A 21531-nucleotide genomic window follows, 5' to 3' on the forward strand; every position below is an offset into this window, starting at 1 on the left:
GTTCGGCTCCAGCTCCAAGTGACCTCGTGTCTGCACCGCTGCTGATCGCATCGACTTCGAGCCCTCTCGACGCCGTGAGCGCTGCTCACTCTTGCAACATCGACATCGACGACGCCGTATCCTGCTTCACCTCGTGAGCGCTGCTCCTGCCTGACTTCGGTCGACGCCGCTGCAGATCGCCCCGACTCCGAGGCCCGAAGACGCGACGCCGGACATCTCGACGCCGCTGATCATCGAGTGCTTCACTTTTCCAAGGTACTGTGTTGTTGGGGTCTGTGCGACTCCGGGCTCGACGTAGCGCTCCTCGCGGTCGACGCCGAACCTTTGGATTAACTTTGCCTCGACGTCGTGTGACTCCCGTGTGGGTTACATTGTTGCCAAGAACTGTGTTTTAAAGAAGAAGAGTTGCTTTTGATACTAAAGTCTTTGTGCTAAGAAGAAACCGTACTTGAACTATTATTTTTTCCTTCCAAGAGTATTTATTAAGATGGTGGTATATTTTTGTCGTTATTTGGTCTTGTGCTAAGCCTTATATAAAAATCCTTATTTTTATAATACTACTGTGTCGTGTCCATTTGTAGTGTATTCACTTTATTACTGTATGTGGTCATAAATGCTTAACGCACTGCCTCTGAGATAAGCCTGTCTGCTTTGCCAAGCTACCAAGGGGGTAAGCAGGGGTTATCTAAGTGTGTGATCCCCTTGCCCTGACTAGAAAAGGTGTTTCCCTATTTGTCAGAAGTGTATACCTCTGCCAACTAGAGACAGCCGCTTCTAACACGGAGAATAAAATCTGTAGTGTTGAGTCAGGTGGTCAAACACTCAGGGGCTCATTACGATCGCGGTTTTCCCGCATCCTCCGGGCCGGCGGAAGCCACCGCCGGCCCGGAGGATGCGGGAAAACCGCTGCGGACCCACCAAAGACCCACCGCCACATTAGGATGGCTGGTGGGTCCTGGTTTAAGTCCGCCGCTTTTCCGCCGCGGTCGGCTTACAACCGTGGCAGAAAAGCTCTAATATGATGGCGGTGTCTCCCAGACACCGCCAGCTTTATTAGGACGTGTCCAAAAAAATGTTTTTCCGCGGCGGGTTTTCCGCCGTGGAAAAACATGAGGGACTTCACTACGGGGCCCGTTGCGGGCCCCCTGGGTGAAGGGGGGGTGGGGGGTGCACGTACCCCCCTGTATTTGTATGCAGAAATCGGCAGGCACCGCACAGTAGCTGGTGTGTCACAGAGCTGCCTGTCCCGTTTTTTCAGGAAGTTCCTAGAGGCTATGATGCAGAGGATGCATCATTACATCTGCTTCCAAAACACACACACGGAACTGCTGAAGACCAAGACTGACTTTTATCAAATTGCACAGTTTCCACACGTCATCGGCTGTATTGTTGGCACCCACATCCCTATATGCCCACCAGCTGCCACAGAGTACATATACAGAAACAGGAAGTCAACCCACTCTATCAATGTACAGGTAATCTGTGATGCCAACAACATAATCACAGACATTGTGGCCAAGTTCCCAGGAAGTACCCACAACTTCTTCATTTTTCAGAACAGTGGGATCTGCACACACCTGACAGCAGGGGAATTCGGCGAAGGATACGTGCTAGGTAAAACACTGTGACACACCCTGATAGATATTGCAGATGTGTGTGTATGTGTGCATGTGAGTAATGGCTTTCTCATTTACAAATAGGGGGTAGTGCATATGCCGTCCGCTCATTCATCCTGACACCCTACTTCAACCCTTCAACCCCCAGCCAGAGACGATACAACGTGGCACACAAATCCACTAGGAACGTTATGGAGCGCACCTTTGGGCTGTTAAAAAGCAGGTTGCACTGCCTCCACAAAAGTGGAGGGGCATGGCAGTACTCACCAATCATCTGCTGTAAGATAATTGCAACAAGAGTTGCGACACCAACAGATGGCAGACAGAGACGGGCAGAGATCACAAGGAACTTTTTTTGAGTAAGTAAAGAGACACAGACAGGTGGAGTATGCACCCAACGTAGTATAATATTTGGCACTACGCAGGTACTCTGAAGCATAAATGTGCAACACAAATGTCATCCATTTAATAATGGTAGTCCTGGCTCACTTCCCCATTTAAGGTCATGGAGTGTGGGCTGTACAAGTCATTTCCGGCCATGCATACCAGTGCCAGATGAAAGTGGCTGGCTGTCTTCACTGGGTGTTTGGGCTGTTGGCTCACCATGGCGCCTGCTGCTTCTCTGTGTCTCAACAACAAGGGAGCTTGTCATGATGCTCCTACTGGTGCTTTCCTCACTTTCTGGTACATCCAGAGCGGCAGTTTGTGCTGTCTGTGCATTAATCAGCACCTCTACAGCACTGGTCACCCTTGCAAGGCCCCTAGACACCTTATTGCTACTGTGTGTTAGTCCCTCTTGCATATTGATGCATCGTCTGCATAGAAGGGAAGTGGCTGTGGCCAGGCGGTTCATTGCCTTAGTTTGTTTCTGCGCATGCTGCCTGTCCTTGCGCCTTGCTAACCTGTCCTGGTCAAGTTTAGTGCACAGAAGCTGCACCGATTGTGTCATGTCCCGCACACCTGAGGCCATCTCCCGCATCCCTGCAGCCATCTCCCTCATACCAGATCCCATCTCTTTGTTCTCCTCAACCAGTGAACTGATGCCCTTTACTATGTTTACCATATTTGTATTCAGGTGCCTCATCTGGCGTTGCACAGACTGGATGGCCTTCCCCTGCATTCTTTGGATCTTGACCAGGCTACCCTCCAGCCATGGAAGACACTGGGACCCTCCACATGTTGTGCAGCACTGCTATCTCTGGGCCTGCGGTGTCTGTTACATGTACGGGCACCCTCTGCACTGGACTGCTGCGTGGCAGTGCTTCCTTCCCCAGCCAAGGTTTGAGCGTCACCCCCCTCCATTTCACCTGCTGAAGTTTCCATTTCAACCAGTGGAGCTACTGCATGCCTCCTGCACTTTTGAGCTGCAGGTGTTGTTTGCGGCAGTGACGCAGGCAGTTCAAATGAGGACAGTAGCAGAGGGGATCTTGAACGTTCTGGGGATGCCTGCAAATGTAGAGACATTTTAAGGTCTTGGGATGGTGGCAGTGGTGTTGATGGACCAGTGTCCTCTGTGACATTCTCTGCACTTGTGCCTTCCTCCTGGCTGTCATCCCTCTGTGGTGCAGTGCCTTCCTTCTCCATGTTACGCCTGCGAGATGTCTCGCATTTGGACGTAAAAGCGTATATTAGCTCTGTGCCCCTGCTTTACTGCTTCTACAATTAAATTAATCACACTGAAACACTGTACATATTGCCTCAGCTTGATTATGACTGATATGTTTTGCCTAAATTGTTACTTGCTGTACTGTATGACACCGTAGGTCTTTCAATGACTACATGTCCCATAATGCATTGCTCCTGTATAGTGCTACCTCTACTGGAGTGGGGTAAACTTTGCCACATAGGGAAAAGGGAAGGTGATGGGGTGGGGGTGATTGCTGTGCATGCATCTTACCTTTTCTGGTGGCAGCTCTGGCTGAGCTGACTGCATCTCCCAGTCCACAGACGCTCGCTGGTTCAATGGTGGACCCCACCAGCTCCTCCAGCTCAGTCAGGGGAGGAGCACGGCTCTTCCCTCCTCCAGTTTTGTTTGCCTCTTTGTGGAGCTCTGCAATTTTCTTTTTAGTCATGCTCCTGAGGTCATACCACCTCTTCTTCAGGTCATCTATTTTCTTTGGAGTCCCTCCTACAGCATTCACCTTCGACTGAATTTCCAGCCAAATCTTTCTTCTGGCAGATTCAGCCACAGTCAGGGACTGCTTTCCAAACAATTTCTGGTGTTCTTTAACCACCTCCTCCACGAGGACCTGCAGCTCCATGGTGCTAAATTTTATTTTTCTCTTCCTCTCTGGAAGTTCCTTTTCACTGCTGCCTGCCATTTTCAAACTTTAAAAGCACAAAAGTTTTCCTGTGGCTCAGGGACTCAGCTCTGCTTGCACAGCCTCTCCAGAAGCTTCTAATTACTTCCTTACTTCCAAAAGGCCCATAGGATTGAATGGGAATTACCGATTCGGAATTTACCGAATCAGTAAATACTGACTCTTTACCAAATCGGTAAATTCCGAATGGCATATACCAAATTTTACCGAATCTGTAATAATTACCGATTTTTTACCTACATCCCATTTACCGAATTTACTAAAACACTGAATCAGTAAAATTCAGTATTTTAGAATTGGTCAATTTAAATTACCTACATCTAGCCCTAAATGTTTTAAGTAAACTAGTAAACTAGATAAAGGTAGTGTTTTGCCCCTTTTTAACGTTGATTTAAGTTGGGTATATTGAGGGCGAAGAACTTTTTCGGGACTACACGCAGCTAGTGCGCAGGCCCGAGTATGGGAAAAAGAAAACTCCATGTTTCAGCGCAGGGCCTGAAAACAAAGAAGGTACCTGATTCGAGTACCTCTCTAATGAAGTACCGGACTGGGGCGGTTGGTGCGTTAGAAAAGCAAATAAATAATGTTGAAGAGGCCCTGAACAAAGAGTCGCTAAGCTTGTCTTCAAACAGGAACACTAGGTCCTTCAGCGACGTTCAGGGAATCTGGGGGGGCAGTACTTGAAGCAACACCTAAGGGCTCTTTGGAGTCTTCTACTGGCTCCAATGGTTGTGTTCAATCTGGGTCGGATGAAATATCTGAAAATGATCATGAGAACGTAGTATTACCCTCACCTAAGCTACTTTCCAATCAAAAGAAAAATGAGATCCGAGTTGAATTGCCATCTTTAGTCCACGGGGTATCAATTGCAGTCGACCCAGGAAAATCCAATTCTGTCCCAAACCTGCGAAAGGATCGCCCAACCACAACTAAGATTAAGTAGCGAATACCCTGTCCCATCAGAAAACCTAAGCTCAAAAATAAAGGCCAAGAGCCAACTGGCGTGCCACCGCTATCAGATATGGTTACCCAGTTAACTATCCTAGTTAAAGAATCTATCAATATTCTGTTATCCAGATAAGACAAAATTGAACAGGACTTAGCAACAATCTTTAAGACTATTAAAGTACAGGGGATAATTCTAGACAGCCTTCACACTCTGATACTAGTATAAACAGATCAAAGAATACCACAAAGGTCCACTGCGATCAACTACAAGGTGCCCCATCCTTCACAACTCTCACAATTGTGCCTCCCAGTGGCCCGCAGAGAAGTCGGGTAGATAAGGCAAATGAAATCTATTCCTCAGCCCGATAATCCACTTAAGCAAAATAAAAATGTACTTCAGGCCCGAGAATGTTCTTCTAATAGTGTAAACCTAAATCTTCCACCTGCTGCAGTCCCTTATACAATAATTCACAATCCACTATCTAGGCATTAAGACAGGGATAACAAGAGAGATGTTCCAGTCATTCAAAATGGTTAGACGAGTATCATGGGTAGGCCCCCACAGTAACATTTTTAAGGGGGATTGCGTTGTTTTATCATTAGGCTCACCTGCATTAGTTCATGAAATACTGACACGATTAGACTTTAATGAATCAAGGGTTGATGACATAAAGGTTTTTCCCCTGGGGTTCTTTTGTAAGCCGATAGGGCAGCAGAAAAACATTGCCATGTGAGTACCTCCCGTTTGAACAATGACTGGATTTATAATGTGGAAGTATCAAATAGGTATTGTCCCCTATATTCCTAAGAGGAGGTCGATTGACAGGGGCAATCAATCTAGCATAATAGAGCAGTTTTCTACTTTAGAGAACCCTTCATTTACCACAGGGAAATCATTGGGAATTAATACTGCAGAAGGGAGGGTATTAGAAGTGCTACCTATTTTGCCTTGTATCCCTGTATATTTTAATGCCTGCCAGGTTGCTGATAGACCAGAGACTCTAGTAAGTGTTGATACGGAGAATAAAATCTGTAGTGTTGAGTCAGGTGGTCAAACACTCAGGGGCTCATTACGATCGCGGTTTTCCCGCATCCTCCGGGCCGGCGGAAGCCACCGCCGGCCCGGAGGATGCGGGAAAACCGCTGCGGACCCACCAAAGACCCACCGCCACATTAGGATGGCTGGTGGGTCCTGGTTTAAGTCCGCCGCTTTTCCGCCGCGGTCGGCTTACAACCGTGGCGGAAAAGCTCTAATATGGTGGCGGTGTCTCCCAGACACCGCCAGCCATATTAGGGTGTGTCCAAAAAAATGCTTTTCCGCGGCGGGTTTTCCGCCGTGGAAAAACATGAGGGACTTCACTACGGGGCCCGTTGCGGGCCCCCTGGGTGAAGGGGGGGTGGGGGGTGCACATGTGGGTTACCTATGGTACCCCCCTGTATTTGTATGCAGAAATCGGCAGGCACCGCACGGTGCCAGACGCTTTCTGCATAGAAATGCAATGTATGCATTTTTACCATTGCGGCGGGTGCAGCTTGAAGCCGCACCCGCCGCAATGGTAAATATAGAGGATGTGACCGCCAGGGTGGCAGTCACATCCTAATTTCACAGGAGGGAACTCCGCAGGCCATGCGGAGGTTCCCTCCTACTCACGGGTCGCGGACGGACGCGATCGCAATGAGCCCCTCAGTGTCGATCCTATTTTAACAAAAGTGATAGGTTCTCCCGCTACAGATATTCAAGAAGAGACAATCTTTAACCCGACAGTACAAGCACAGGCACTGGAACCTCAAATAGAGTTAACACACGAGCTGGTGAGTGTAATTTTTTGGAATGTTTCAGGGCTTCGGTCAAAGGTCTCCAACAGGGAATGGACTGATTTTATTAGGAATTTTGATATTCTATGTCTCTAGGAAACCTGGTTATTGGCCGGATTTGTGTATATATATCTCGAACTTGTTGAAGGTCAGGAAGACCAAAGTATTCAGGACTTGTACTTTCTATCAAATAGTAAACATTTATTTTTCTAAAAAAGTTGTTGTAGCAGTTATTAACTTCTACAACAACATAGGCAAGGGAAATGTTAATAGTGTACTAAGGAATCTCAATGAGGATTTGTGCGATTTATGTACATTGACAGGCCTGGATGTTATTATCATTTGGGGGGGGTTTAACACTGGAATTTGTGCGCAGACGCCGTGTAGGCCAGGGGAAAAAGAAGCAGATGACCATACTCTTATGCATCACTTCGTTCACACCGAGAGTGGGGAAATTTGTAACGAGATCCTGGTTTCTTATGATCTCGGTTTTGTTAATAAGCTGTGCTTACCTCCCGTTGAATTTGGTCCAACTTTTATTGGGAGAGGAGCTAGCGCTATTATAGATTTTATTATAGTTCCAAATCGTTATGCTTCCTGGTTTAATAAGTTTATCATTCACCCCAATGGGTCAAGTGACCATTTGCCGTTGAGCATTAAAATTAGTCTCCCCCGTAATAGTGGCATCTCGGTGGTTGAGAGCTTGGCTTGGACACAAGACCCTGTACTGGATAGGCAAAATGGATATTCCTTGAGATGGGGTGATAAAAACTCAGAGGCCCTGAATATAAAAATCATGTCCAGGGCAAAAGATAGTATCCTAGAGTGCCTTCGTGAAAAGATCGCACACAAGGACGTCCTTATTGCGCACTCACAGATAGTGCTGGTGACCCAAGAGATATTGAGTCACCCGGTTAGGAATGTATCACATAGCAAGAACGGCTGGTTCGATACAACTTACACCAGGACTTATTCGGCTTTAAAGGCTGCTCTACATAAGACAGTCAGAGTTTATGACAAAATCAGGGGGCTTAGGAAGGCATATAATATTGCATAGGTGGAATAGAAAGAAGGAAATTAAAGAGCAGGCATGGCAGAATCTTTATGAGGCATCCCTTATGAGAGATTTTTCACATTTTTGGCAGGCAGTGAAGGCGCCGTTTTTCGCAAACAAGGAAACTGCTAGAATGGAGATCGCTATTAGCGAGAATACATGGGTTGATTTCTTTTCCAAAGTTTATGGGACAGAAGGTAATGATCCAGTAACCCCTGTAGACCAGTTAACAGTGGATATTGTTCCTCCTCTCCTCCCAATTGACGTACATCTTACTCATGGCGAAGTACTGATGGCCATTAACGAGAGCAAGGGTAGAAAAGCTCCCGGTCCTGACGGGACTCCGATAGACCTCTACAAGTTTACAATGGACGTTTGGTCACCATTGTTAACTCGAGTGCTAAACGCCTGCTGTGCTGAGGGCTTTATAAAAACTTGGTCGGAGTCTGTCATCATACCAATTTTTAAGAAAGGGGACAGAGAAAACCCTGCTTGCTATCAACCTATATCCCTCCTGGATTCATTAATGAAAGTTACAGTTAGAGTGATTCTCAGTAGATTGCAACAATGGGCGGAGGATAATAATATCCTAAGCCCCGTGCAATATGAATTGATTCAGGGAGGGTAGGGAAACGGTGGAACAAGTTTTAAATTTTGTTTTAATTCAGGGGAAGTATAGTCATGCCAAAGAGGGGAAATTATTCACGGTTTTCCAACAGCGGCCTTTGATTCAGTTGTCCACTCTAGGTTATGGCAGATCTTGGAAAGCCTTCAGGTTGATCCATCTTTGGTGCAATTCCTGAGGCAATTATACGCAGGAGCCTCTGCAAGGGTAAGGTATGGCCTAAAGGGAGAATGCACTATGTCGTTCTGCATAGAGAAGGGTGTTAGACAAGGTTGTGTACTGGCCCCATTCCTATTCTCTATATATACCAACGCTTTAGAGGAAGAATTGGTGGCCAGTGCGAGAGACCCTCCAAAAATCAATAACAAACAGTTTGTCTCCCTTCTCTATGCGGACGACACCGTGCTGATGTCTAGAACCCAACTGGGCCTACAAAAAGCCCTTTCTACCTATATTAATTTTATGGAGAATAGGGGCTTGCAGCTTAAGGAGAAGAAAACCTTTGTTATTTCCTACAGCAAGGGGAGAAGTAATCAATGTAACCTACTTGTGGACAAAGGGAAAATTGAACAGACAAAAAGGTTTTCTTACTTGGGCATAAGTAACGATATGAGAAGGGTGCGCTGTCCCAAAATTGCTGTGGATGAAGGGGCGAGAAAGGAGATTAGAACTTTAGTGTCCAGCTCTTTGGAGCTTTTGAATAATTGCGGGTCGCAGGATGAGATTAATGCAAATCTCACAAGTATACATACCGATTTGTTTCGGGGCCTTAAAAAGCTGTTTATTAAGACTATCCCTAAACAGGACAGGAAGATGAAGCCTAGAGTAGTCACATGGTTTGACGACGAGTGTCGACGGACACAAGGGGACTTGTTTTTAGCTATTAAATCTAAAAACCATGGTTGAGTTAGCTCCTGTAGAAAAGTTTACAATGAAGCTAAACATAAGGCTAAAACTAATTGGGATGAGGACCGGTGGGTAAGTCTGACTGAAGCTTGTGGCTATCGAAACATGCAACAGTTTTGGCACTTACTAAAATGGGGGAAATGCCAAAAAGATCATCCTAGCCCAGCACATGTTGGTCAACAACAGTGGGTAAGCTTTTTTGAGGAACAATTCAGGAGTAACAATGTTGTTTTGGTTGACCTCCCATGCTCCGTCCCTGAGGAATCACTCACGTTTTCTATTTTTGAGGTTAGAAATATTATGACATCAATCCCGACAGGTAAAGCACCTGGCCCGATTGTATTCCTGCTGATGTATTTCTGCAGGATCAGGATCTCTGGGCCCCGTACATCTGCCATTTGGCAAATGCTCTTGCGTCGGGTGCAAAGGTCCCAGACTCCTTGTACGGGGCAGAAATTCTACCAATTTATAAGAAAGGCGATCGCTCGGTTCCTTCAAACTACCGACCGATCAGCCTCATTGATGCGGTGCAAAAAATAATAGCCCGCCTCGTATTAGGTAGGATTCAGGAATGGATTCAGGATTTTGATATTCTCACACCTCTGCAGGCAGGCTTCCGGTCCCATGTGAGCACTCTCGACCAAGCATTCCGCTTTGTGCTCCTATATTGGAAGACAGTTGTTTTTGGGAAGGGCAAGCTGTACGCAGCCTTTGTGGACCTAAGGTCCGCATTCGACCTCGTTCCTAGGTCCAAGCTGTGGGAATGCCTATTGAAGCTGGGTATGCCCGCTGTTCTGGTGTGACTTTTAGTGAATTTACATGCCCACACTTTTGCACAAGTACGTTGGGGTAAGCCTGGGGAGGTTACGGATAGATTCCCAGTTTCTAAAGGTGTTAGACAAGGGTGTGTTTTGGCCCCTACTTTGTTTTCCCTATTTATTAATGGGGTCACCAATTATTTTGTGAACCAGCCGACGGATGCTCCCACACTGGCGGGCATGAAAGTACATCTGCTCATGTTCGCGGACGACATCCTGTTAATATCTAAGACGAGGCAGGGTCTCCAGCAGGCCCTGTCAAGATTTGAGTTGTTTTGCCGCAAGCATGAGCTGGAGGTTAACATTTCCAAAACAAAGTTTATGGTGCTGAGAGGAACATCTCCAACTGCTGCCAGGGTTACAATGGGTGGCACCACCCTTGAGCAGACTACGCTATTCACATACTTAGGTTTCACTTTTAGTGAAAACCTTAGTTGGAAACCGCAAGTCGAGCTCTTGGCACTAAAACATGCGCAAATTGGAGGAGCTCTCCTCAAAGAACATAAAAGCTCCTATACTCGGCCAATTTCCCCGCTCATGAAAACTTACGGCACAAAAATGTTGCCCTCTGTTCTGTATGGAGCAGAGCTCTGGGGCTTCAGTAACCTGGATCCCCTAAAGGTGGCTCAAAATAAATTTCTTAGGGCGGCGATTGGACTACCGAAATCATCTCCGCGCATCCCGCTTTTGTATGACCTAGGGTGCCAACCAGTGGAAGACCTAGCGAGATTCAGACCTCTAGCATTTTGGCGGCGCTTGTGGACTACACCTGAGCAGCTGCTCTACGACAAAGCATGCCTAGAGGTAAGGAATTTTCTGGGCTCTGATAAATTAGTATGGTTCAAAGGGGTAAGATCCACTCTGTGCGCCATGGGACTTGGTGAATTATGGCACAACCCTGACTCGGCCACCTTTCCACCCAAAAAGGAGCTGAGAAATTTATACTGGGAATGGGTTGTGGGTAAAAGACACTCGGAAATGACAGGAAGTTCTTTAACAACGACATTTGTTCTTTTGAAGGATGTCTCTTCCTTTGAAAAGTACTGGGATGTCATCACCAAGCCCCTGGATCGCAAACTTTTCCATCAACTGAGAGTTGGCTCGTTACCACTGAGGTGCCTAACTACATCATGGGGTAAGGGAGGGCCAGAGCACTGTCCACTGTGTATTAGGCAGGGTGAAAGTGTGTGCCATTTTCTTTTTGTTTGCCCCCTGTATGCTGCCCCTAGGAAGAAGTGGCTTTGTCCACTATGTAGAAGCCTGGGCACTCGTTCAGCATCCATAGCCTGTAGAAGCCTAAAATCTGATCTATCGCTCTTGATAGTAATAGGGGTTGCAAAAAACCTAGGTTGGGCTTGGACTCTACGCTTGAGGTTGATTAACTCGCACTAAGTTCCCAGTTAACTAAGCAATAAGGTCCCAACTAGACTGCGTCATTTTGTATTAACCGTCTTTTTTCTATCATGTTTAATTTTTAATTCTGCAAATGAAGTCGTGTATAAATGATTTAATTCTGTCTTAGTTCATGTTTTTAACTTCACATTAAGTTATTTTTTTAAACAAATTGCCGTGCACTTTAGAAATGAAGATATAATGTTGGATGTGTAGCATGTCTTTTAAGATGAATAATCGAATAAAGACTTCTTTTGACTTGGATATGGGATCTGGGAGATCTGCAATTAAAAATAGGTCCCTCCTGTTTAAAAGATCAATCGTAGCCATGATGTTATTTTCTCAGAAATTGGGTAAAAGGCCCCCTAGGATCCTGTTAAAAATCTATCAAGCGAAATGCTTAAGCATAGCTATGTATGGGGCAGGCATTTGGGGGTTTTATGATGTCTCTCCTATCCAGGTCATAGAAAATGCTTTTTTAAGATTTTTATTAGCTGTCCCACAAAGCACATCGTTTTTTAACTGCCATAGCGAATTAGGGATTTCACACATTGCCGATTTGATTAAAATGCAGCCCATGCTACTCTGGCATAGAGCTTGGACATCGCCTCACTTAGCACTAAACAGAGAGACCCTAACAGACTCTATGGGTCTAGAACAGTCTGGAAAAATCCCATAGCTGAGCTACATAAGAAAGCTATCTAACGATCTACGGAGAACAGACTTTTATACTGATCCTAGCGTAATGAGTACTATGTCTAGAAAAGAGTTAAAGGGAATCTGCTTAAGCCATTTTGAGCCCTTAAGAATTGGGCTGGAAATTAATAAAATCACTGTCCTTCGGCATCAAACGACCTTGATCTGTGACACTATTCAACCATACTTAGTAGTGTGTCCTAGTGGCTATGACAGATACGTCCGGACTAGGTTCAGGTTTGATAGTTTCCATCGCTTAGTATCCTTCCCTACCACCAATGATTGGTCCAGACAGCTCTGTCCATGCCCATGTGATAACCTTTCTATACAGACTACAATGCATGTGACTCTCTTTTGTAAATTCTATGTGAATGAACATGCTAAAAGGATTATACCATTTTTAAAAAGGGCGCATGGAGGCAATGTCGTCCAGCCTTTTTATTATTACAACTATTGGAAAATGTTTACGTTATTGGAATTATGGATGGTTTTTTGAAAAGTGCAATAAGAAAAAGGAAAATTTTAACTTAAAAAAAAAAAATAATAATTTTTAGCAAGTAAATGAACTTTGAGGACAGCTGTTGGATGTATTTTAACTTGTGAATGAAATTAAATGAATTGTATTGTCTATGATATTTGTGGCTTTTATGGTTTTATATGATATTTAAAATCGAGTAAAGCATTTTTCGGATTCAGATTCAGACTGAACTGGATAGGTCTCAGTTTGTAGTCCTTTTTAGGTTTCGCCTGCACAGTGCTTGTGCGGTGCTTGTGAAATCTATTATATTTAATATAAATGTTAAAAGGGGCTTACACCCTGCCCTTACTTTTCATTTGTTCATGGGCTTGCCACTTACTTTTATTCTGTTTCTGTTGGTTGTTGCATACAATTTCCTGTTGTTCTTTATGTGTATTTCTTATCAGTGGTGCATGGCCCATGTACTCCTTTTCATCCACTTTTGTTGAACTTTTTTTTAGGTTTCCCTGCACTGCGCTTGCGTTGTTTTATTTTTTGTTTGTCCTCTGCCCTTTACCTAATCTCCCTATGGCTGCATGCATTTCAATCGTGCTTGTTGGCTGCATATTTTTTGTTTGTCCTAAGCCTTTTGCCTATTCTGCCGGTGTATGTCTGTGAAGGGCATTGACGGTAAGGTTGTCAGAAAAGTAATCACGTGTCCTTTGTCTTTTTCAGTATGCATATCACGTGATATAATTGGTAGCATGTTTCTTTTATTTGTTTCAATGTCTGTGTTGCTGTGCACTGTCTGTCTCTATCACGACCACATCATTATATAGTGTAATCTCAACTCAAAGGTATTCAATTGCTCTACATGAGTCCACAGGGAGACTAAATGATTTGCCAAGAATGTTGGGCCGACGTAGAGACTCAAAACTATTCCTTCAAATCCAAAGTCAGCAGCTCTGTCCATTACATCACTTCCTCTACCCAATTATTACCTTGGTGGACAGTTATTTTAAGTTTGGGCAGATTGTATGGGCAACATACTATATTGATAATTTTAAGTGACTGAACATCAACATATTTCATTATAAAAATGCTGCTGTAAAGATTAAGGGCCAGATGAGGGTAATGAAGATTTACCGATTCTAAAATACAGAATTTTACCGATTCGGTATTTTAGAATCGGTAAATGGGATGTAGGTATTTATTCGGTAAGTATTACTGAATCGGTAAGATTCGGTAATTACCAAATCGGTACTTACGATTCGGTAATTCCCATTCATTCCTATGGGCCTGGAGGCCCATAGGAATGAATGTGAATTTCCTTTCCGAATCGGTATGGAACACATTGAAGAATGGCAGGGTGTCACTTTGACAACCTGTTGCACCCCATAATCGTGCTTGTGTGCACATGTGGCACACATACATGCCCTAAGGGCATGTATGTGTGCCACATGGCACAGTTGAAAATGCACAGATTTGCATTTTCAAAGGCATTCGGTTTTTACCACCAACTTATAGTTGGTGGTAAATAACGAATCCTTAAAGCACATAAGCACCCTTAAATGTGCTTCCTACATGCCATTTACCGATCCGGTAAATACCGAATCGGTAAATAATGATTTGGTAAATACAGAATCGGTAAATATTTACTGAATCATCACCTACATAGCAAATGGCTCAATACAGGTCGGTAAGCCTGAAATTGATCGAATTTCGGCTTTACCGACCGGTAATGAGCCGCCTACATCGGGCCCTATGTGCGGTTTAAATTACAATAATGTGCAAGCATGTAAATATCTGTGTATGGCCTTTGCTTGCGCTGTGCTTTTTACTTTGTTTGTCCTCTGCCTTTTACCCAATCTCCTCGTGGCTGCAAGCATTTCAAGCTTGTCGGCTACATGTTTTTTGTTTGTACAAAGCCTTTTACCTAATCTCCCTGTGTATGTGAATAACCATGAATGGCACTGACAGTAACATTGTCAGAAAAGTAATCACATGTCCTTTGTCTGTTTCAGTATTAATATCACGTGATATAATTAGCAGTCATGTTATTCTTTTGTTTCATTGTTTGTGTTGTCGTGCACTGTCTGTCACTAGAGCGACCACATCATTATTTAGAGCGAACTTGATATGAAGGGTTTTCAAGTGCTATATATGAGCGCAAGGGGAGATTAAATAATTTGCCCAAAATTTTGAGCCAACGCCGATGTGGTGTATTTTCACAGGCATTTGTGTAATTAACAACCGTTAAAATTCTCATAGTGTTCAGACTTCATATATACAACCAGGAGCATTTCTTACATGGCAGTACATGCCACAGTAACTTGGGGTCCATTAGGATGTCGGGCGGTGGCACCACCGCGGTGTTGGCGGGGCGGAAAAAGCCCTTTTCCGCCCACGAGCAGCGGTACTGACCTCTGCCATATTAGTATAGCAAAACATAGGTCATTTCCCGACCGCCGCTGAGCGACGCGCACCGCCATCAAAGTGCACCCGCCACCGCGGCGGTGGGAGCCAATGGAGACTCACCGCTGTGCGGAATGACGTCTGCCCCGCTCCACAAATTAGAATGGCCCAAACAGGCAGACGCACCGCAGCGGAGACACCGCCCACTGGAGACAGCGGAAACTCGACAGCGGAACGCCATAGCAGAGACCCGATCCTCTCCACCCAGTCATGAACGCCATTAACCCAGCTCTACATATGCATCGGGTGATGTACCTGCTACAGCACTACCATCAAATGGGCCGCCGCGGACGCCGCCGCAGGCACGCAAATACACAAATACAACACACAACACATGGGCTGACACAGGGTCCAATTCCACTACAGACACCCTGCTGGGGCTCACAACACATCCGCAAGGGCACCCACATATTACCCACCTGCCAACAAGTTACCCCTCTGCATCCGGGACACACATCGACCGCTAACTAGCAGCAACCTCCCGTTCCCGGTCATGTCACCACCGCGGTCAACACATGCGCACAATGCAGAAGGCAGGGCCACTACAAGGCATGGGCAAGGCACAAAGACCACAGGGACACACCACCCCCAACCACACATCAACGCACCCCATCAAGTCACAGGCCAGATGCCCATCCTGTGCACCCCCATGCACAGCAACATGCAACAAGAACAGCAACAAGCAAGCACAATACACAACCTGTGCCACACAACAAACAACCAGTGAGACAGCCACTGCAGGAGTGGCTGACAAGGAACACACAACCCCAGTGCCTCACACACTGAAGGCTGCCAATACTTTCCAGCACATACACACACAAACAAACGCACACCCTGGGTGTATCCACAAACAGAACAGACACACAGGGAAACCTTAACAGATGCCTGCACAAAAACTACACACAAACACCACAGGAACACGCACAGAACCCCACCAGCAACAGACATACCCTGTCAGCCAAACTGTGGAAAGGCAATTGGAGCACAGACACAACATCATCACTCAAGAACATAACACACATACACAACATACCACAAATCAGACAAGAAGTGCACCTGCACAGACCTACACTTCCACATCAAACCAACCACAGATGCCCATGAAAGCACAAATTATCAAACACCAGAGGACATCAGGGGATGCACATCAGGCAATGTCAAGCCCACATGCACACAGCACTGTATGCACAACAAGCAGTGTGTGCATAACAAGCACAACAGCTACACACAGACATGAGTGACACAACCTCAACACACACACCACAAATCAGCACAGCACAAAAACAACAGCACACCCAGGAAGTGAAGCAATAGCACAGCCAACACACAGACATCCAACACAACAACAACAGGATGCACCACTCTGGGATACAAGAGCAGAACCACCTACACCAGAGCACTGGACAGCACACACAGCCCAAGTGCACATGGGCAATCCTCACTGATAAATAGCTCAAGGACATCACACATTAACCATTGGGGCAATGTCCAGAGTGCAACATACCTCTTGGCCCAAGAATTGCACCCCAAGGCAAAGTCTAAAAAATGAAGTGATGGGGAGGCACATATACATGTAAACAAAGGAGACAGCTGACATCAAAGTCAACCGACTTGCATGTCAGTAGTCGACATGTAAGGGGTGTACCATACACAAATAGAGGGAGTGCAAACCCACAATGGTTAGGCTCAAGTGGCACACATAGGGGATGACATCACACCACACACACCATGCCATACGGGAGGTGAAAAGGCACCATGTGCCTGCAATGCATGAGAAACACAAACACAATGCCAGTGAGGAGCAGCAGGGCCACACAGTCTAACCAAACACACTCAAGACACATTGATGATCAAACAAACACAACACTGATGTGCAAGTTACACACTTTGCACATTCATAAGTGACCAAAACAACAAGGAGGAGTCACACAGAACTGCATAGACACACCAACACACTGCACAGTGCACAACAGAAAACTCACACAAGTGCATACAATCATTTACACAGAGCAGGACAATCCAAACAACAGGCACACAACTCCTGGGTGACACATGTGTGTGTATCACAATACAGGGGGACACACACAACCACTACAAAGTCACACCCGTCACACTGCACACCTCCTCAACACCCAAGAGCACACATCTCATGAAGGCCAGGGGACCGGGACTAAGGACCAACACAAATTGAACATGTACATACACAGCTGTGAACATATACAGGAATAACACACATACATCATGACATTGCCCAGCCTGCATGCAAACCTGCGCACAGCATCACACCCTGTGCTGGCAGTGAACTCCAACCTGACATGGCAACAACGTAGCCAACAATAGCAAACCACTAAAAAGAGAACTGCATGACAGGTAAAAGAGCCAACACAGATAACACAAGTATCAGTGTTTGAATGGACTGAAAACCCTGTCACCCCTGTTTAAAAATGTGATGCGGGCAAAGAACTTGGCAATGTTGAAGTGACACATACAGCATGGGGCACAGGTAACCAAATGCACACACCAAAAGAACTTTAATCAGCAAGGACATTGACAAAACACACAACAGGAGTAACCGTCTTTATTCACATATTGCACAGATGTGACAGTAGAACAACAGTAGACAAGAGCAAGGCACAAAATGCTGACCATATGCAAGATAATCTGCACAGGCAAACTACAAACATGAAGGCCAGTGGGCATGGCACAGGGGAGAGTCCAACACAGCAGAGCAACAGAGCCAGTGTCCATGGCAGGTGGCACAGCAAGTACATGAGAGGCTGCACAGGGGAGAATCCAACACAGCAGAGCAACAGGGCTAGTGTCCATGGCATAGGTGAGAGTACAACACAGCAGAGCAACAGGGCCAGAGTCCATGGCACAGCTGAGAGTAGAACACAGCAGAGCAACAGGGCCAGTGTCCATGGCAGGTGGCACAGCAAGTACATGAGAGACTGCACAGGGGAGAGTCCAACACAGCAGAGCAACAGGGCCAGTGTCCATGGCACAGGTGAGAGAACAACACAGCAGAGCAACAGGGCCAGTTTCCATGACACAGGTGAGAGACCAACACAGCAGAGCAACAGGGCCAGTGCCCATGGCACAGGTGAGAGTACAACACAGCAGTGAATGTCAATATCAGTGGCCAGGGAGAAATGCGGATTCAGGACATGAGAAGCTGCACAGTGAGTGTGTTTGACTGTACCCTTCCATGACCAGCAACACACCCAGTTGGCAAACAATGGGCAGGACTAGCACACCTGTATGATGTGAGACAGGTGTATGAGGGGGACTGCCACTCACATTTGGCTGTCAGGCGGACTTGGAGTTGGCTGTGTGTCAGGGACAGCAGGAATACTTGAGTGGGGAGACAGAGGGGCAGGTGATGTAGGGCTATATGTTGTCTGGGAAGCTGGAGGGCTGTTTGGACCAGGTGGCATAGTGGCACGTGTAGGTGGAGTCATGCAGACATGTGACACAGTGTGGGTGGGAGAGGTTGGAAGGGTGCCCTTCCACTTTTTGGGAATACGAAATGGCTTCCCTGTCTTGGGGTTAATGGGAACTGGTGATGACACAACAGGCACACACACCAACTGTCCCACATCCGGTGCAGACACTGGCACTACCTCTGGTGATGGGCTGGATCCTGCGGAAAGGTTTGTCTGGCTAAGCCTCTGGAACACCTTTCCCTGTTTGCCAGGTGTCCCACCTACAGTGCCCTCCTTTGCTCCTTTGCCAGGGGTGGTCCCTACATTGTCCTCCTTTGCCTCTTTGCCAGGGGTAGCCCCTACAGTGCCCTCCTTTGCCTCTTTGCCAGGGGTGGCCCCTACAGTGCCTTCCTCCACCTGTTTCACTGGGCTTGGAATTGGAGTTGATGTGGTGGGGTATGTGGCCCTGTGCCCTTCCTAGGTGTACCCTTGCTATACAGCACCTCCTCAGTGGGCACAGACACTGCACGCCTAGCTCTGCGTGAAGTTTTAGGGACAGGAAAGTCCTTTGATGGTGATGCCTCAGAGTCATGTGAGCCTGATGTCAGCCTCATTGCTTTTTCGGCCTTGATCTTCCCTGACGGGCTCTTGTCCTTGCATTCTGGGGTGGCTCTGCTCTTCTGTGGGGATGGTGTCTGTGGGCAGGACCGCTTGGGTTGTGTCTGCTGTGTGCTCCTTGTGCTGTATCGTGTCTATGACGCATGCGAACCGTGGTCACTGTCATCTGATGTGGCCACTGACTGAGGGGTGGACAAAGGCACCTAAGCAGGAATGGGAGCATGTGCTTGTTGAAGGGCAGACGTCACTGCGGATGACAAAGCTTGGACTGTACGGTGTAGCCCACCCACGTCAGAGTATATGCCCTCCATGTAGGCAACCACCTGGCCTAATTTCTTGTCATGGTCACTGAAGGCATTGAGCAGGGCGGTCTGGCCCACACAAATCTGGCGTAGGAGCTCAACAGACTCAGCACGGAGGGCAGCAGGGGGGACAGGTGCAGGCTCAGCGGTGCCAGGTGTGAATGTAACTCATCCCCTCTTACTGCCACGGACTCGGGCAGCACCAGATGAAGTGGATGGGAGGCTGGGCACTGGCCGCTGAGTGGTAGATGATGTTGCAGACTCCCCATCCCCTGTGCCTGCCTACATGGATGCATCACCGCTGGCATCAGATGATGTAGTACTCTGTGTCTCAGCCACAGATTCTTCCTGCATACTACGGTCCCCTTCAGATGCGCTGGTGGGCTCTGTGTCACTGGCCTCCGGTGCAGCTGTGGTGCTACTCTCGCCTCCACTGGTTTCCAGCTCCCGTTCATCCGTGTCCACTGGCGATTCTGCATGAGAGGGAGATGCAGGGTTGTGTTAGTGTCGTCATCTGGACAAAGCAATCCAATCAATGCAGTACAGGGTATGCCCAAATCAACAAGGTGACCACTACACCCTGCAATCACATTGCAGCAACACACTAAATAGACCACAACAGTGCCTGTAACCCTGAATATCTGCCATGACTGAGCCATGTTGAGGCCACACAGCACAACACCATGCCCGTGGATGAAGTATAACAGACATACAACTTGCGCTGCCCACACCGATCTTGTCCCAACACTCATTGCCACTGACAGACCTTCAGGGAACAGGAGGGGACAACACACACACCTATTAGGACATGACAGTCCACAATGTCAAGTAGCCCATACCAAGCACCATGTGGTACTCTGGGTCACCTTGTTGTCAGATGTGTGGGCCTCACCGATCATGGTGCATGCAAAGTAGGCATACATGAATTCACACTCAGTGGACCCTGCTGTTCAGCCCCTAATAGATTCCCACACTATCACAATGCTGAATGACCATGTGGATCCTAACACATCTGGCTATGAGACAGCACAGCAGGGAGGATCCGCTTGGTAAGGCCAGTTTGTCCCAATGTCTGACACTAGCACACATCCCAGCAGTCACTCACATGAGATAGCACAGCACCACCACACGAACTTCACATGGGCCACCGCTGCCACAGGCCATGTACACATGCATCCGCTCCCAGCCAAAGTCACCCTCCCCAAATAATCACCCCTGCCTTGCTGGCGATGTTCCTTCAGACATGCATCCAGCTCAGGATTAGTCACTGCCAAAATGCGGGACATCAGTGGTGTTAAGTTGCACCGTGCCAAGCGCCCAGTGCGCGGTTGCAGCCCCAAAGTCATCTCAGCCACGTTCTTTGCCAACCGGCTGATGTCGTCCCACCTCTTGTGGCAGTGGGTGCGTCATCGGTTGGATAACCCCAGGGCTCGCACCTTTGCTGCAATGGCCCTCCACACGGCCTTACGCTGGTGTACCTTGAGCTACAGGTATGGGGAAAATGAAGGGTAAATGAGCAGTTACACAGTGTCATGTACCAACATCTATCAGTACAGTGGCAAGACACAGACTCAGGACCTATTGTAATCTACCTCCATCCCAAACTGGGGGACACCTCACAAGTGCACTCTGCATGGGCCAAACAGCTGTGATTGCATGCATACACGAGGGCTTAGAGGGTACCTGATAATCACACACACATGCAGGATGACTACGCTGAACCCCCTCAGTGGCTCGCAGACATCACCAGTCCCATGCATGTCTGACACCCCCCCTGCCCTACAGCTCCCTTAATCCGTTCCGTGCTGCCGTCGGCCATTGGCCGACGGCAGCACTACCTCCCCAGTGGTGCCGTAAGCCAGTGGCTGACATAGCCCCGCCCATTTTGTGGAAGTGCCGCACTTCCGCAAAATTGCGGCCACCGTTAAGGCGTCAATGATAACTTACCATTACATTGGGGCCACCATACAGCCTTGGGTACTGTGCCAGCACCTCCTCCACTAAGACCTCCAGCTCCTCGCTTGTGAATGGACTGGTACAGGTCTGCTCTGTCCTTGCCATCC

This window comes from Lissotriton helveticus, chromosome 5_1, assembly GCF_964261635.1.
Source record: "Lissotriton helveticus chromosome 5_1, aLisHel1.1, whole genome shotgun sequence".
NCBI classification, from domain to species: Eukaryota; Metazoa; Chordata; class Amphibia; order Caudata; family Salamandridae; genus Lissotriton; species Lissotriton helveticus.